This window comes from Lepidothrix coronata, unplaced genomic scaffold, assembly GCF_001604755.1.
Source record: "Lepidothrix coronata isolate B3197 unplaced genomic scaffold, Lepidothrix_coronata-1.0 Scaffold12, whole genome shotgun sequence".
NCBI classification, from domain to species: domain Eukaryota; kingdom Metazoa; phylum Chordata; class Aves; order Passeriformes; family Pipridae; genus Lepidothrix; species Lepidothrix coronata.
Window position 1 is genome coordinate 8,992,196 of NW_016690192.1, and position 13,097 is coordinate 9,005,292.

A 13,097-nucleotide genomic window follows, 5' to 3' on the forward strand; every position below is an offset into this window, starting at 1 on the left:
TGCAGGTGTAATGCACATTATTTGAATAACTAAAACCAAATGTGAAACATAAACGATATGGTTCTCTCTGAAGTTCAAATGTGCTGAGGCATTCATGGCTGGCTGCTGAGTGTCTTGTGCATTTAGTCACCTTTGAAAACTTAAGGCAAGTTCCCAGTATGCTGAGATTTTAAACTGCACCTAGGTGGATTGACACAAGCTAGTGACATATATTCTGACTTGTTTTGAACCTTGCCTTGTATTTTTTCCCTTTAACTGCTTTCCAGAAAAGAGCCTAATTCAGTTTGATTAGTAATTATGCAGATTCTTTCAACTGCAAATCAGCCTTTATGTTAAATTAAGCGCTGCATTTTGCTGAACAAATACACACTGTCTCCCTACATTTAAGTAGTTCTATAGATGAGCATACGGTTTTTTCAGATTATAGGTTGTAATGAAATTCTGCATCCCCAATTCTTATGCAACAGTTCATTGTCAGGCTCTAATTGGATTCAATTAGTGTTATGCGTTTTGCTTTGCAAGAGAATGTCCTCTCAATGCGGGAAGGAAAAAATGTTTTGAATCTAAAAATGACTTTATCAAAGGTAGTATTATTTGAAAATAAAATAGCTTCCTAAACATTGTACCCTTTTAGTGTTTCATAAACAGCAGATTTTTAAGGTTGTAAAAAGACATCATTAGTTCGAGTAAATGAGTGCCTTTAGAAAACTAAACACTAGTTTTAAATAGTTTCTGCCATAACTGTTGGTTTTAATGCTTTCTTAGTCAGGCAAAGCTTGAAAATTAATTCCTACTGATTCTTAACAGAAATCCTGATTTGGACTTTTTGCTAACCATGAGATTTTTATAAGTTTTATGTTACTTCTGTTTCTTTCTAGAGTAGTGTTGTATCTTGGAAGAAAATTCTCTACCATATGGAAATTTTGGCTATAGGTAAACTGTCAGTATGTAGTGTCTTAATTCAAACAAATGTGTGTGGGAAGATGGAAGAAGGGAAGAAGTATATCCGTGAAGTCTGTGACTGTGCAAAGATATTGAACTTAGCATAAACTAGCCCAAACTTAGCCAAAACTAATTAGTGTTCTGAAATGCAAGCACAATTAACCCACAAACAGCAGTGTGTTAGTACAGCTCTGCTGCTGTTGGGATTGGAGCTGACATCTCTGGCTCTCATGTACAGTATGGGAATTGCTGTGCTGGTGTATCAATTCTTACAGTGTCACTAGCGCAGGTACCTCCATAATTGTGCAATTTATTGAACATTATGGAAGTAGAAAAAAAGAATAGAGTTATCTACTATATTCTAATTGTCAGAATATCCCATACCTTTAAGGAACACTGTAAGGAGAGTGTCTTTCTTGTTCCAATGCACATGGTGTAGCAGTAGATTAAAGCCAGTAGTATGAAGATTGAAAAATATAAAGTTTAATGACTGTGGGTGCTCTGCTAAAATAGAACTCGAGAGAATTGCTTACAAGTTTCTTAGGCAATGACCAGCAAGTCCATGTCCAACAGAAGCTACCAAAAGATGGCTGTGATGTTTTGAGGGAAGAAAAGCAAATTAGGAAATGCCCAAAAGTAAAAGCTGAAGATATTTTGACAAAACCATGCAAGTAATTGGAGCTTATGTATATGCTTACAGTAAGTGGCTTGCAGTAAGTAACCACTGAAAATGTGTAGGTGTGTTCTGGAACAAAACATTAGCTGAGTAAATGATAAGAGTGATTCAAATTAAATACTTACATATGGTAGTTGTAGCTTGATTTTTTTTTTTTTCTATACAATTGAGCCCTAATTTTGGCCACAAGAAGCAGCTTCATAATTGCATTTTGCTGTATTGTTCTTAGTAGAAGAAACATATGTGACAGCCCACTTTGAAATCTGTCCCAGGGAAACGGGTAACATTAAAACTGGTTTAGTTCTGCTATCAATCATACATTTAGAGTTTAATCTGGGAATTAATTGTAAATTGTTAGATTATGAGATTAAAAGAAATCAATTAATTTGATTATCATCACTGAATAATGGCCTCTTGGATCTCATCTCAGTTCTTTTTGGAAAATTGTGCAGGAATGACCTGAGGTGTATTCTAGGAGCCTAGGTGTGATAATACATGGAAAATTAGTTAATTTGCCTCTATAGTGCTTCAAAATAACTAGCAATTAAAAAGCTCAATATACTATAGGCAACTTCAGTGCATCAGTGCAGAACGTGGGTTTTTGTGTATTACATCGAGGCTTTCCAGTCTCCTCCTAAAAGAATGCTTTCTACCAGGCAGCTTCATCGAAGTTCAGTCTGGGAGTTTGACAAATGTTTTTTGTCCATCCTTAATAATCGCACCAGTGCATCCAGAGAGCCACTTTTAACACCAGGTATCACTTTAATATCCCATGAGAATGCTTTTTACTATTGTCTCAATTAGTCATGCCACAGAATAAGCATCAGAAGTACAACATATGTAGCTACTTTTGCCAGGAAATTATGGTCATTGTTGCTTGGTTCCAGCAACAAGTTTCTGCTGTCAGCAGTCTGTCCATCTGGGTTTTTGATTTGACAACACCACAAAGACTTATAATGATGTTCCCTTTCAAGCACAGGCATTTGAGAATTCATGCTGACTCCAGCAAGTACCGATAATTAGCCAGTGCTATGAAATACAAGGTACTGTAAAGGTACCCCAGCAAAATCTGCTGGGGATGTGGGTTGCTTCATAATGGTTTTGCTTGTTCTTCAGAAGTCATTATACCTTCCAATATTAAGATACCATGCTAAAATTTAAAGTTTAATATGGCAAGAACTCTGTATAGAACCTTTGTAGCATAATGCCAGTAATCACTGGAAGGTATACTTAAGACATAATATATTGAACAGAACCAAATTAGTGGTATGCTTTTAGATTAGTGGTGCCCAAGGTCTGGGTTTCTAGGAAGTGGTCTGATCCCACTACCTCACTTGTCTTAAAATAATTCTGATTTTCTGTATATCTGGTGGTACTGAATATAGATATGCCTTGAATTTATATTTTGTTTTGTTTGTCTTCCTTTTTTTAGCTTACTCCCAGGGCTGACTGTTGCTATGAAACTGGCCATCAAGGCTTTCAGAATACTTCCCCCCAAAAATGAACTCAAGTATTTAGGAGGAAATAAGCAGCTCAAGAAGGCAGGAATTGCTAATTCCTAAAGACGATGGTATTGGAAGACAACCTGAGTACAGCCTGTTGTGGATTTTTTTACAGAGGGCACATGCACCAATCAGAGATATATGTGAATGATGAATTTCTTCCTCACAGTGTATAGTACAAAAAGTTCCTCTAGTGCAGGATATAGTCCCTATATGTATACAGATCTGTAGGTCAAACCTGGAGTGAAACTACTTTGGGCTGACTTTGCTGTATGTTAAAGGACTCTTGCCAGCTTTGGTGAGGCTTGAGCAGGCCTGGTAGCCTTCTGGTAGTGTGAGTTTATTCATGCATGTAACATCATAGCCAGGGATTTATACACAATGACTTAGGAAAGCAAACTGGTCAGGATTGGCCTCATCTGTATTTTGTACAGTAAAGATGGGGGTGCTTCAGATTTTACAAGAAGCTGACAAGGGCTTTCTGAATGTTAGAACATACCAAGAATATATTGCAATTCAGAAAACATAAGGACAAATATAAAACTTGTTAGGACTTGTGCTGGCTATGTCTGTACTGTGCACACACCTTGTCTGGGATTTCAAAATTAAAAGTAATCACTGTAAAGTATTTTAGTACTGGTGTCCACATAATACCATCAGTATTGATTGGAATAGCTGAACTGTGCTTCATCCCACCTTAAAAACTGTCATTGTGAAATACATCATGGCTCTGGGATTTAGCCAGGTACTGCAGTCCTGTAAAATCATAGGAGAACAGCAACAGACTGCTTCTTCCTATTTGCATTTTAGAAGGCCCAAGAATTCACCATTTCAATGTTGTACACAGAAAGGCACTCATGACAATCCACAAATATGAAAGGCTTATGAAACAAATGTTCTTTATTCAAAAGACATCGTATTACTTCTCTGACTCAAATTTCTGGCAGGAGTCCCAGTAGTAATTTTTATGCTTCCACATGGAAGGAACAGGCAAAAATATTCCCATTTGTATTCAGTACAAACTACTTGAGCATAAAAGGAAACAGATTTTCAGTTGCCCAGAATTGGAGACTGAAAGTGCCAGTGGAAGGTAGTGAAGATGTGTGTGATTCTGTCCTTTTAATCCCTCTTTCAGAATTTGTGGAGGGTCTCCACCTAGCCATGCAACTCCACATTAAACTTAGAGCAAAAGGATTTAATGTTTAAATGCCTAATCAGTAGTTATGTTCATGGCTTCTCCTATCCCAGTTCAAAGCTGGTCTTTTAGAGGGTCAGGTAGTCATCTGGTCTGAAATAAATACATCTGGGAAAGGGAGTAGGGTTGTCAAGGCTCCGTGAGCCATAAATGAACTAAGTCCTGGAATCTTGTGTAACAAGAACTCCTGTGAGAGTTTGTACCGTATAAGAGGTGATGGGAAGTTAGTCATTGTCTCTCTGGCACTAGGGCTACAAGTGCTGTCTAAACAAGGACTGCAGAATTAGGCTGTCTTCTTTTCCATGGACTGCCAAGGTATATATTTATAGTAATAGTCTACTGAGTCCTGTGAGACTAGAGTTGAATCTCTATCTCTCAGACCTACTTGAGACTGCTTTAGGTTTTTTTATTCCATTTCATTCACCTTAAAAATTTATGAATTTCTGAAAATCCTTGCTAAACTTGGCCTGCAGCCCAGTCTTGATTAATTTTCTCTAAGCAGAATTCCTGCCTTGGTATGTTCTAATATAATGGGCTGTAACCGGTTAATCCCACGGCTATTAATGGAAGTACAAGGCAGTACATTGCAAGCTTGTTAGTTTCACTTCGCCATGTGAATTGTGTTGGTGGAGATGCAAAGACATCAGTCAAACTGACAGACACGGGCTCAGTTGTCTTCTGTGCTGCTGCCCTTATCATTGTTCTGTGACAGGGAGCATTCAGTGAGGCATCTGGTGGTGAGAAACACCTCCAAGTTGGGTAACTTGATGAATTCTGTACCGTAGCTGATGAAGTGGCAAGAAAATGTACCATGAATGCAAACACTGAACTACTGAATGAATGTTTTGCCAGAAGTGAATGACAGGAAACACATTAGCATGGGGAGCTTGCATGCAATTAATAATTTGAATTTTTTCCTACTGACAGCACAGAATTGTTTTATAAATTTTTTAAAAATGTGAAATAGGTGTTTGACATGAGTGATTAAGGAAAGCTATTTGGAATTGGAAAATGAATTAAAGCTTTAAAATGTCTTTACACGGTTATAGGCAGAAGCAAAAGTACTGGAAATGGAATAATGAGATAGGAAATTGCTTATTCAAAAGGACAAACACTTGAAACAAAAATCTTCCAATTTTACTACTCTGAGTTAAATTGCTTTTAATTCTAGGTACTCGACAGTGATGTTGGTATACATCGGAAGTCTCACAAAAACAGGGAGGTTTTGTGTGTTATAATTTTTGAAAATGCTGAAATCCCCTTTGTGGACATTTTAGGGAGTTATGTTTTATGTATCTTTGGAAAAAGAAAAAGCAAATGTCACTGAGGCTTAATTTCACATTTCCCACATCAACCCTTACATGCTATCCAATGGGAAAAGCACTGGTGTTTCTCCATTGAGAATATTAAGCCTCTAGGAGAGTTTCTAGGTTTCTAATCCTGTTCCCTGTGCAGAGCAACTATTCATTATTTTCAGTGTAATGCCTCCATATTGCTGATCACGAACTTCCTTTACAAAGGTGAGTGTCGTTGTCTGTTTACCTGTGAGAATCTGCAGCACAGAAATGGGGGATGATTCATCCACATCATCTTAGTGATATGGTGACTGAGGCTACTGTTTCCTTGTGATTTGTACCTTAGTCATATCGTCCTGTAAAGGCTGGCTCAGAGATGGCCTCTCAAGGGCTCTGTTCACGTTTTGTATTGATAGCAAGAGGAAAAAATTACTTTAGATAGAATTATTTCTCACTTGTTGTCCTGAAAGAAGACCCTGATATTACTTTATAATTTTCCCAAACTTTTATTTTGCTCTGTTGCTTTTGTTCAGCACCAGTTGTGAGAAGGTCTGGCAGCCACTCAGGGAATACAGAAGTAGACAGGGTCCAACCTGGATCAGAACAGACATATTTTTGCCCTGTGCTAATAGAATAACTACTTGTGTCAGCTTAATAAAGATTTTCTTTTTCTTGTCAATTCAAAGCTTTCTAGCTTTTTCAGATCTGTAGATTTAAATATTAAGATACTTCTAGAGACGAGTATTTCTCTCAGAAGCAGGACACAGTGACTCTAGTGCATCAGGTGAAGATGTACAAGTTACCATGGCTACCCCATGGCTTTTGCAGTCACACTTGGCTGAGCTCACACAGCTGGTGGCTCCAGTTTGTGGCTGTGAACGATGGGAACCAAAGGGCGAGTCCTGCCTCCACCAGCCCTGCTCCACTGCTCCGTATGTGCTGCAGGAGATGTTTCCTTAGATGAGCAGATTGTTCTTCCCTCCAGCTTCCCAGACAGGCTCAAACCCTGCCGTAACTGGTGAGCAAGAAGGTAAGAGGGTTTAGGGCTATGGATGGTGGGAAGTAAATGAATAGAAAACCAAAATCCAAACTCCAGCTGTCAGTGTGCAGCGGAAACCCTGTGGTTCCAGTTGCAATCCTAGCTGGGGTTGTTAGGTAGCATGTGTTTACTACTATGCTGAGAGATTTGGAGAAATCTCTGATAACAAGGGAGGGACATAAAGCTTTTAAATAATTATGTTAGTCCTGTAAAAAAGTGTGTAGATCACATGATTTTTTTTTTTTTATATTTAAAGACATGCCTAAGGATAAATTGTTCAGCTAAATTTGACTTAAACAAGAAACTGTTTAAGCTTAGAGATCAGGGGAGTCTGAATACAAGTTCTTGGATAGGGTGTGGTGGGCTAGATTGGTAGCTTAATGTTTTTAAAGCATTGTAGAGGTTGGCTGGAGAGGTATTTAGGTTTTGGTGCCAGATGGATATTCAGTAGGTGTGCAGGTAGTTTAATTTAATTCTCATGGAGACTTTGATTGCTGTGTGAGACTTGCATAGATGGGAGCTCTTCCTACACTACACATTCCCAGACACTTTCTAGCCCAGCAGCCTCTGTAGGCTATTGCTTCTCAGCAATAGTCACAGTGGACTAGAGCCAGGGGCATTACTTTGTGTGCTCCACTGAACTGCTCTCAGTTTATGCAAAATCTTGCTATTTCAAATCTAACCTTTATTTGCTCTACTTTAAAAAAGTGCTGATGTCTCTGTTCTCCACACTTGCAAGGGTCAGCATACTTAAGAGTCTGAGTCCAGCAGATATTTTATATGTGCCTATGTGAGTGGGATGGTTAGTACAGTCAGATTATGTATATTTGTAAGGTGGAATTAAATGTAAGCTGCCTTGCAGTGGTAACCATTTGGGGGAAAAAAAGTGGAGAACAGTGTATTATTTTAGCCCACTCTGACACTGCCACCAAATGCTGATTCTGTCTCAATGGCAATTACTGTAGTTGTCATCTGATCAATTCTGCAGCAAATATCAATAGCAAAGGTGCTAAATATAACTTTTAAAGTCTCACAATAGGATCCTGAACAATTTTGTCCATCCTTAAATGCATATCTGCAGGGATCAGGCACAATTCTTTGTCAAATGACTGTGCTCAGGGAAAGACGGACTGTGGAGCTGGGAAGGGACAGTTTGATTGCCTTTATTAGTGTTTTGGTGCACATCGGGAGGGTACTTTTGATGTGAACCTCCCAGTTGTCCTTGCTTGTGTGCTTTGGTTCATGTCATTGTGGTATGTGATTAGAATGTGGTCTGGATTCCTTTATTGTGAAATGAAAGTGGGAGATGTTTCCTGGAGCACACCTGGAGTGCTCTATCATGTAATATTGAATTCTCAGCACTGGCTCTTTTGCTCTGCAGACCTCTCCCTCTGTGCTGTACTAGTGTAGACAGGTCAGTGACACCAAAGCAGTGAAAACTCCAGAAAGTCTCAGTTTTATGAACTTGGCTGAAGGTTTTTACCTGAGTCTTTAAGTCATTCTTGAAGTGATACCGCTTTAAGCAAAATCACAAATTCTGCTTGTCTCACAAGCATTGGCTTGGAACACCTAGGCAAAAAGCCTCCCTTCTCCTCGAAGACAATTACCACAAGTAACACACTTTAAAACCCACTTAAGTTTCCAGCATCCTCATACTGTGCTCCACGCCAGCAGAAGACCCTTGGAAGGCTCTCTGTCCATAGAGGTGAGACTTCTGGGTGTTGCTCAGTGCCTGAACACGAGGAGGTTGGTAATAAGGAACTTGTTGCTCAGATGCTTCACTGCACGGCCACTCACTTATGTGCCTTTCTACATGTACAATTTATCAGCTAATGACAGCAATTCTTACCTGGGTGGTGAACTTTAGATCACGTGAAAACTCTTGACTCTGCCACAGAAATTCATCCAGAGTGTTTCAGTGGCTGTTTCAGTAGCCTGTTTAGTACCACTGTTTATATACATCAATGCTGTTATTACAATAACCCATGGGAGATGTCTGTAATGATGCTGCTCCGGTGCAGACATGGTGTCTGTCATGCATGTGTGATCCTCATGGTCCATATGACCCTTTTCTCTATCCCAGGTTTACACTGTTAATGCTTAACAAGGGATGAATTGATGATGAAGTGATGCTGTCCTTCTGATCTTGTAACCAAAGATGCAAAATTAAACTGGGGGATAATTTCTCACTGAATACAGATTCACAGCATGTAAGTGGTATTCCTTTTGAGTACATTTTAAAGGAATAATAATCTGCTAAAAAGGAGGTGAGATATGACTATGTGTATCTTAACTTAAAACCAAACACAGTTAAGGCTCACAAAACCTGTGAGGGGCAGAGCCCCAGTCCCAGAAAAGGTGAGAAATGGGGGAACAAATACTCCTAGTATTATTAAATTTTGTAGCCTTCCAGTGCTTGTACCTGCATGAATGGTGAATAGCAGCATTGCTCATGTTAGGCCAAGGGCTGTTTCACTTACATGGTAATAATTTATAGCAATCCCCAGCTGTTACAATGATAAATGACAATAAATGAAAGAGTTTCACGGTGAAGAATCTGTCAGTAAACTAGGAAAAGGGTGAGCAGGGGAGGCTGCAGCTGGATAGAGCTGGAGCTGTGCACAACTCTGAACTGAGGACAAGCAAACTCAATGTCCTTTTAGACTTACCTTTTTCAATTAAAAAAAAAAAGCCCACTTTTGTATGCACTTCCTGACATGATTCTGTGTCAGATCCCCTTAGGAAAATGCATCAGTGCCAGCCTGTCACTGATCCCCATCCTCAGCTGCACTGGAGAGCAGTCCCTGTTGCAGTGGTTGGTGCTGAGGCAGGAGCAGGGGCAGCCACGATGTCTCTGGGAAGCCTGGGGGGCACACAGGCTGCTATGGGGTTTGGAGAACAGTCACTCTCTCCCTTCACACCCACACACACCTCTTCGGGTGGGTGTCAGATGTCCCCTAATGTTTGTTTCACTGCCTGATGGAAGGAACTGCCTTTTGTTCTAGTGATGCAGAAATGATCTGTGAGGCTTATTTCTTGGCCTGGCAAATCTGTTTGAGGGCCGGTGACAGCTGCCATGCTTTTCTTCAGGAGACCTGAATCTTTGCTGCCAGGATCAAGTAGTAAAAGGTCTGCTTTGATTTAGTTTCTCTGGATTTGCTGTTCTGATGGGCCATGGCCTCTGGCATGACAGGACTGGGGAGCCAGTGCCAGCTATAGAGGGAGCTGCTGCTGCAGCAGGCAGAGGTCCAGGCCAAGCTGGGAGGTCACAGGGAGGCTGTCCCAGAGCTGGTGACACACCTCTGCCTACTCCACACAACCTGAAAAATCAGGTTGTGGATCTTCTTTGTCACAATCCCTTCAGCAACCTTTTGGCAAGGCTGAAGGTGGAGCTGTTGCCCTCAGGGCCTTGCTGTGTGTGGGGCCCCTCCAGTACCCCTCCACAGCAAGGCCGGGCGTCTGCATGGGGAAAGCCTGGCCGGGCTCCCAGGCATGTGTGTGGCGTGGGGGGTGGTGGAGTTTGGAAGTGACAGGTCATAAAACCAGATATTCTGTGAATGATGCGGATAATCTAATAAAAGTATTAGCAAGACTCCACTCTGGAGACATGGCTGCTTCGGTTGGGGCATGCCTGACTAATGCTGGAGAATGGATGCGGGTGTTTCCGCACCCCTGGGAGTGGAGGGAAGCCGCGGTCTGTCACTTTATTACAGCTCTGCTGTCAGACCCAGGAGGGGAAAAGACAAGCTGGCAGCATTAGGAGTCATAGTCTGACTGGAAACTCTGAGGGTTGGAGCCTGGCTGCACTGAGTACAGAGGCTCTGAGGTGTTTCACCATGAGCCACCTCAACCTGCTGGTTAAAGATGTGTCTTTTCTCAAGACCTCTCCTTAGCAAAGATCTGAGCTTTCCAGAAACTGGGTCAGGTGGCCTAAAATGTAGAATAACATTGAGAAACGAGGCCATTGAATGCAGGGAAAGGGGTAGAGCAAAAAAAATTGTCTTAACTATTTTATTCTTTGCTTATCCTCCTCCACTATCTGTTTGCCCACAGAATTTCTAGCTGAGACAGGAACTGCAACCTAGAGATAGGTTTGATAGACATTCTGCCTTGAAATTACATACATCCCACAGTAGAAAACAGTGGAAATTTTACTCTGCCCATATTTAAGGTATGGAATGCATTAGTCCGTGATTTGAACCACTGTTCCACTGATATAACTACATGAAGATTATACTGGGTTAAAAGGGATTAGTCTATACCAAAACAGGATTGTCCTTCCAATCACAGTTTGGCACCAAGTATGCAAGAGCAAATACTAAATGATGTGCTTTTCCTACAAGTCTTGCTTTTATCTTAAGGGCAGAGTCAGAAAGGCTCCTAGCTAACCAAGTTAAATCCAACCTCTAAAGATCATTGCCAAGAGAACATCTTTCAGTACCTTTTCCAATTCTCCTCCTCTTTCCACCATAGAATGGGGAGTGAGCAGGCAACCATGTAGTACTTAGCTTTCAGCTGGGGTTAAACTATGACAGCAGACAAAATGAACTATGACTCGAAAGAAGCGCTTCCTTGATGCAAGGGTAAATCATGGTCAACTCTTTTTATCATGGTTGCCTCAGCAGTGAGAAGTGCTGAGAGTCCTCTTCCATTTCTCAGTGTTTAGACACTTTAACTTCCACATTGGTGGACACAAGGGCTGCTGTATGTGAGGCTTTCATGTACAAGGTGCAGCTGAAACAAGTAGTTAGATACCCTGTTTCTTGGACAGCAACAAAGCTGATGGATTCTTGATGATGAACGAGGCCTATTTCTAAACAGATAATCAGGTACTCTTTGAGACAGTCTTTGCTCACTTGGTGCCATGGTTCCAATTTAGATCAATAAATGCAAGAATACTCTGATCAATTCTGTAGTTTGTCTCCTGTCTGAGCTCACTAGTGACTAATTGCATAATGCATTTCCTTCTGCCCATCCTTCATGACAATTGATAAGGAAAAAATTACTGATAATATTTTCCAGCTACCTTCTGCTTATGACAGTGCATTTGAGAGGGAAGCTGGCATTCTGAACCACAGTGTTCAATAACATATCAGAGACCTGTCTGTTCTGTGTCTCCTTGGGTACTTTATCCCTCTTAGAGCCTCTTAGGCTCTTCCTCTTAGACATGACAGCAAATTCGTTTCAAAGTAATTGGGTTGGGCCTTAAAAGTTAGTTAATAATTTAAGGAAAACCACACAAATTCAGAAGTTTTCTTTAGCTGCTTTTGAGATAAATACTCTGCATTTTAGCATTTAATGGACCCTTCTTAAGGCACACTTGACTAATTTCTAAGTCCATCTACTTTAAGTGGTCAAAGCATCCCTAGCAAAACAACCTTCCTTACACACAGCAAGAACCAGCAAATGATGGTGTTCCTTGCACGACACTCTTGAAATCTATGTCATTAGATTTGACCCTTTATGGGTACAATGTAAAGAAGTTCTACTGCAGCTCTTACCATCCACCTTCCATGCTGATAAATTAGAATGACAATAAAGCATTTTTTTGTCTCTTTCTTTGGGGGTGAGATGTCTAATCTCCCTGGCTGAACATAAGAAGATTTATTTTGCTTCTGAAAGCTCAAGTTCAATAAAAAGTGACGCTCTCAATAGGTGTTTAGGTTTCTGAACACAATTTTTTCATGTGTGCTCTTCATTAAGTTGGCAATCTGTTCTTGTTCTATCTCAAGGCTGAACAATAAAACAAAATACTGAGTTGAATACTTTCTTTCCATGAATTTAATGTCTACTGGAAGGTTTCCCTTAGCTCTGAAACAAATTTTTGCCTGCTAAGATCATGGTATTCAGATTCACATTGCAGGAATCTATGACTGAGCAAGTACCCAGGAAACCCTTCCAAGTAGCTTGTACACTATACTTCAAGTTCCTCCACATCACATCTGTGTGTAAAATGAATTGTCCCACACAATTTTTTCTTAAAAGCACAGATACTCTTTTCTGCAAAAAGATCGCTTTTTTCCTTCTAAAAAGACAGGAGTAGTAGATGGACAGTTCACGTTCCAACTCAGTCATGCATGCCTGCTGCTTTTATTTGTCCTTTCATTAACTCTCTCAAGATTTGGCACAACAAGAGCATTATATAAGATTAAATAATTCTTACATAAGTCTGAGTGAATGCCTTTCATGAAGTACTGGGTGCTTATCATGGCTATAAGTAAAAATGAATCACTTCCTTTTTAAACTGGAGCTTTCAACCTTGTATTCTGTGTGGTTAATTGCCACAAGCCAAAATAACCTTTTGAGCTCTATGAATTTTCACAGCTGCAGACTGGAGAAAAAACCTCACACTGATAAATAGAAACTTAAGAATTTCCAAAAGAAATTATTCCCCACTCTAATTGCCTCTTTTAGCACAAAGCCCAACTCATTTGTGCCAGAATGTTAA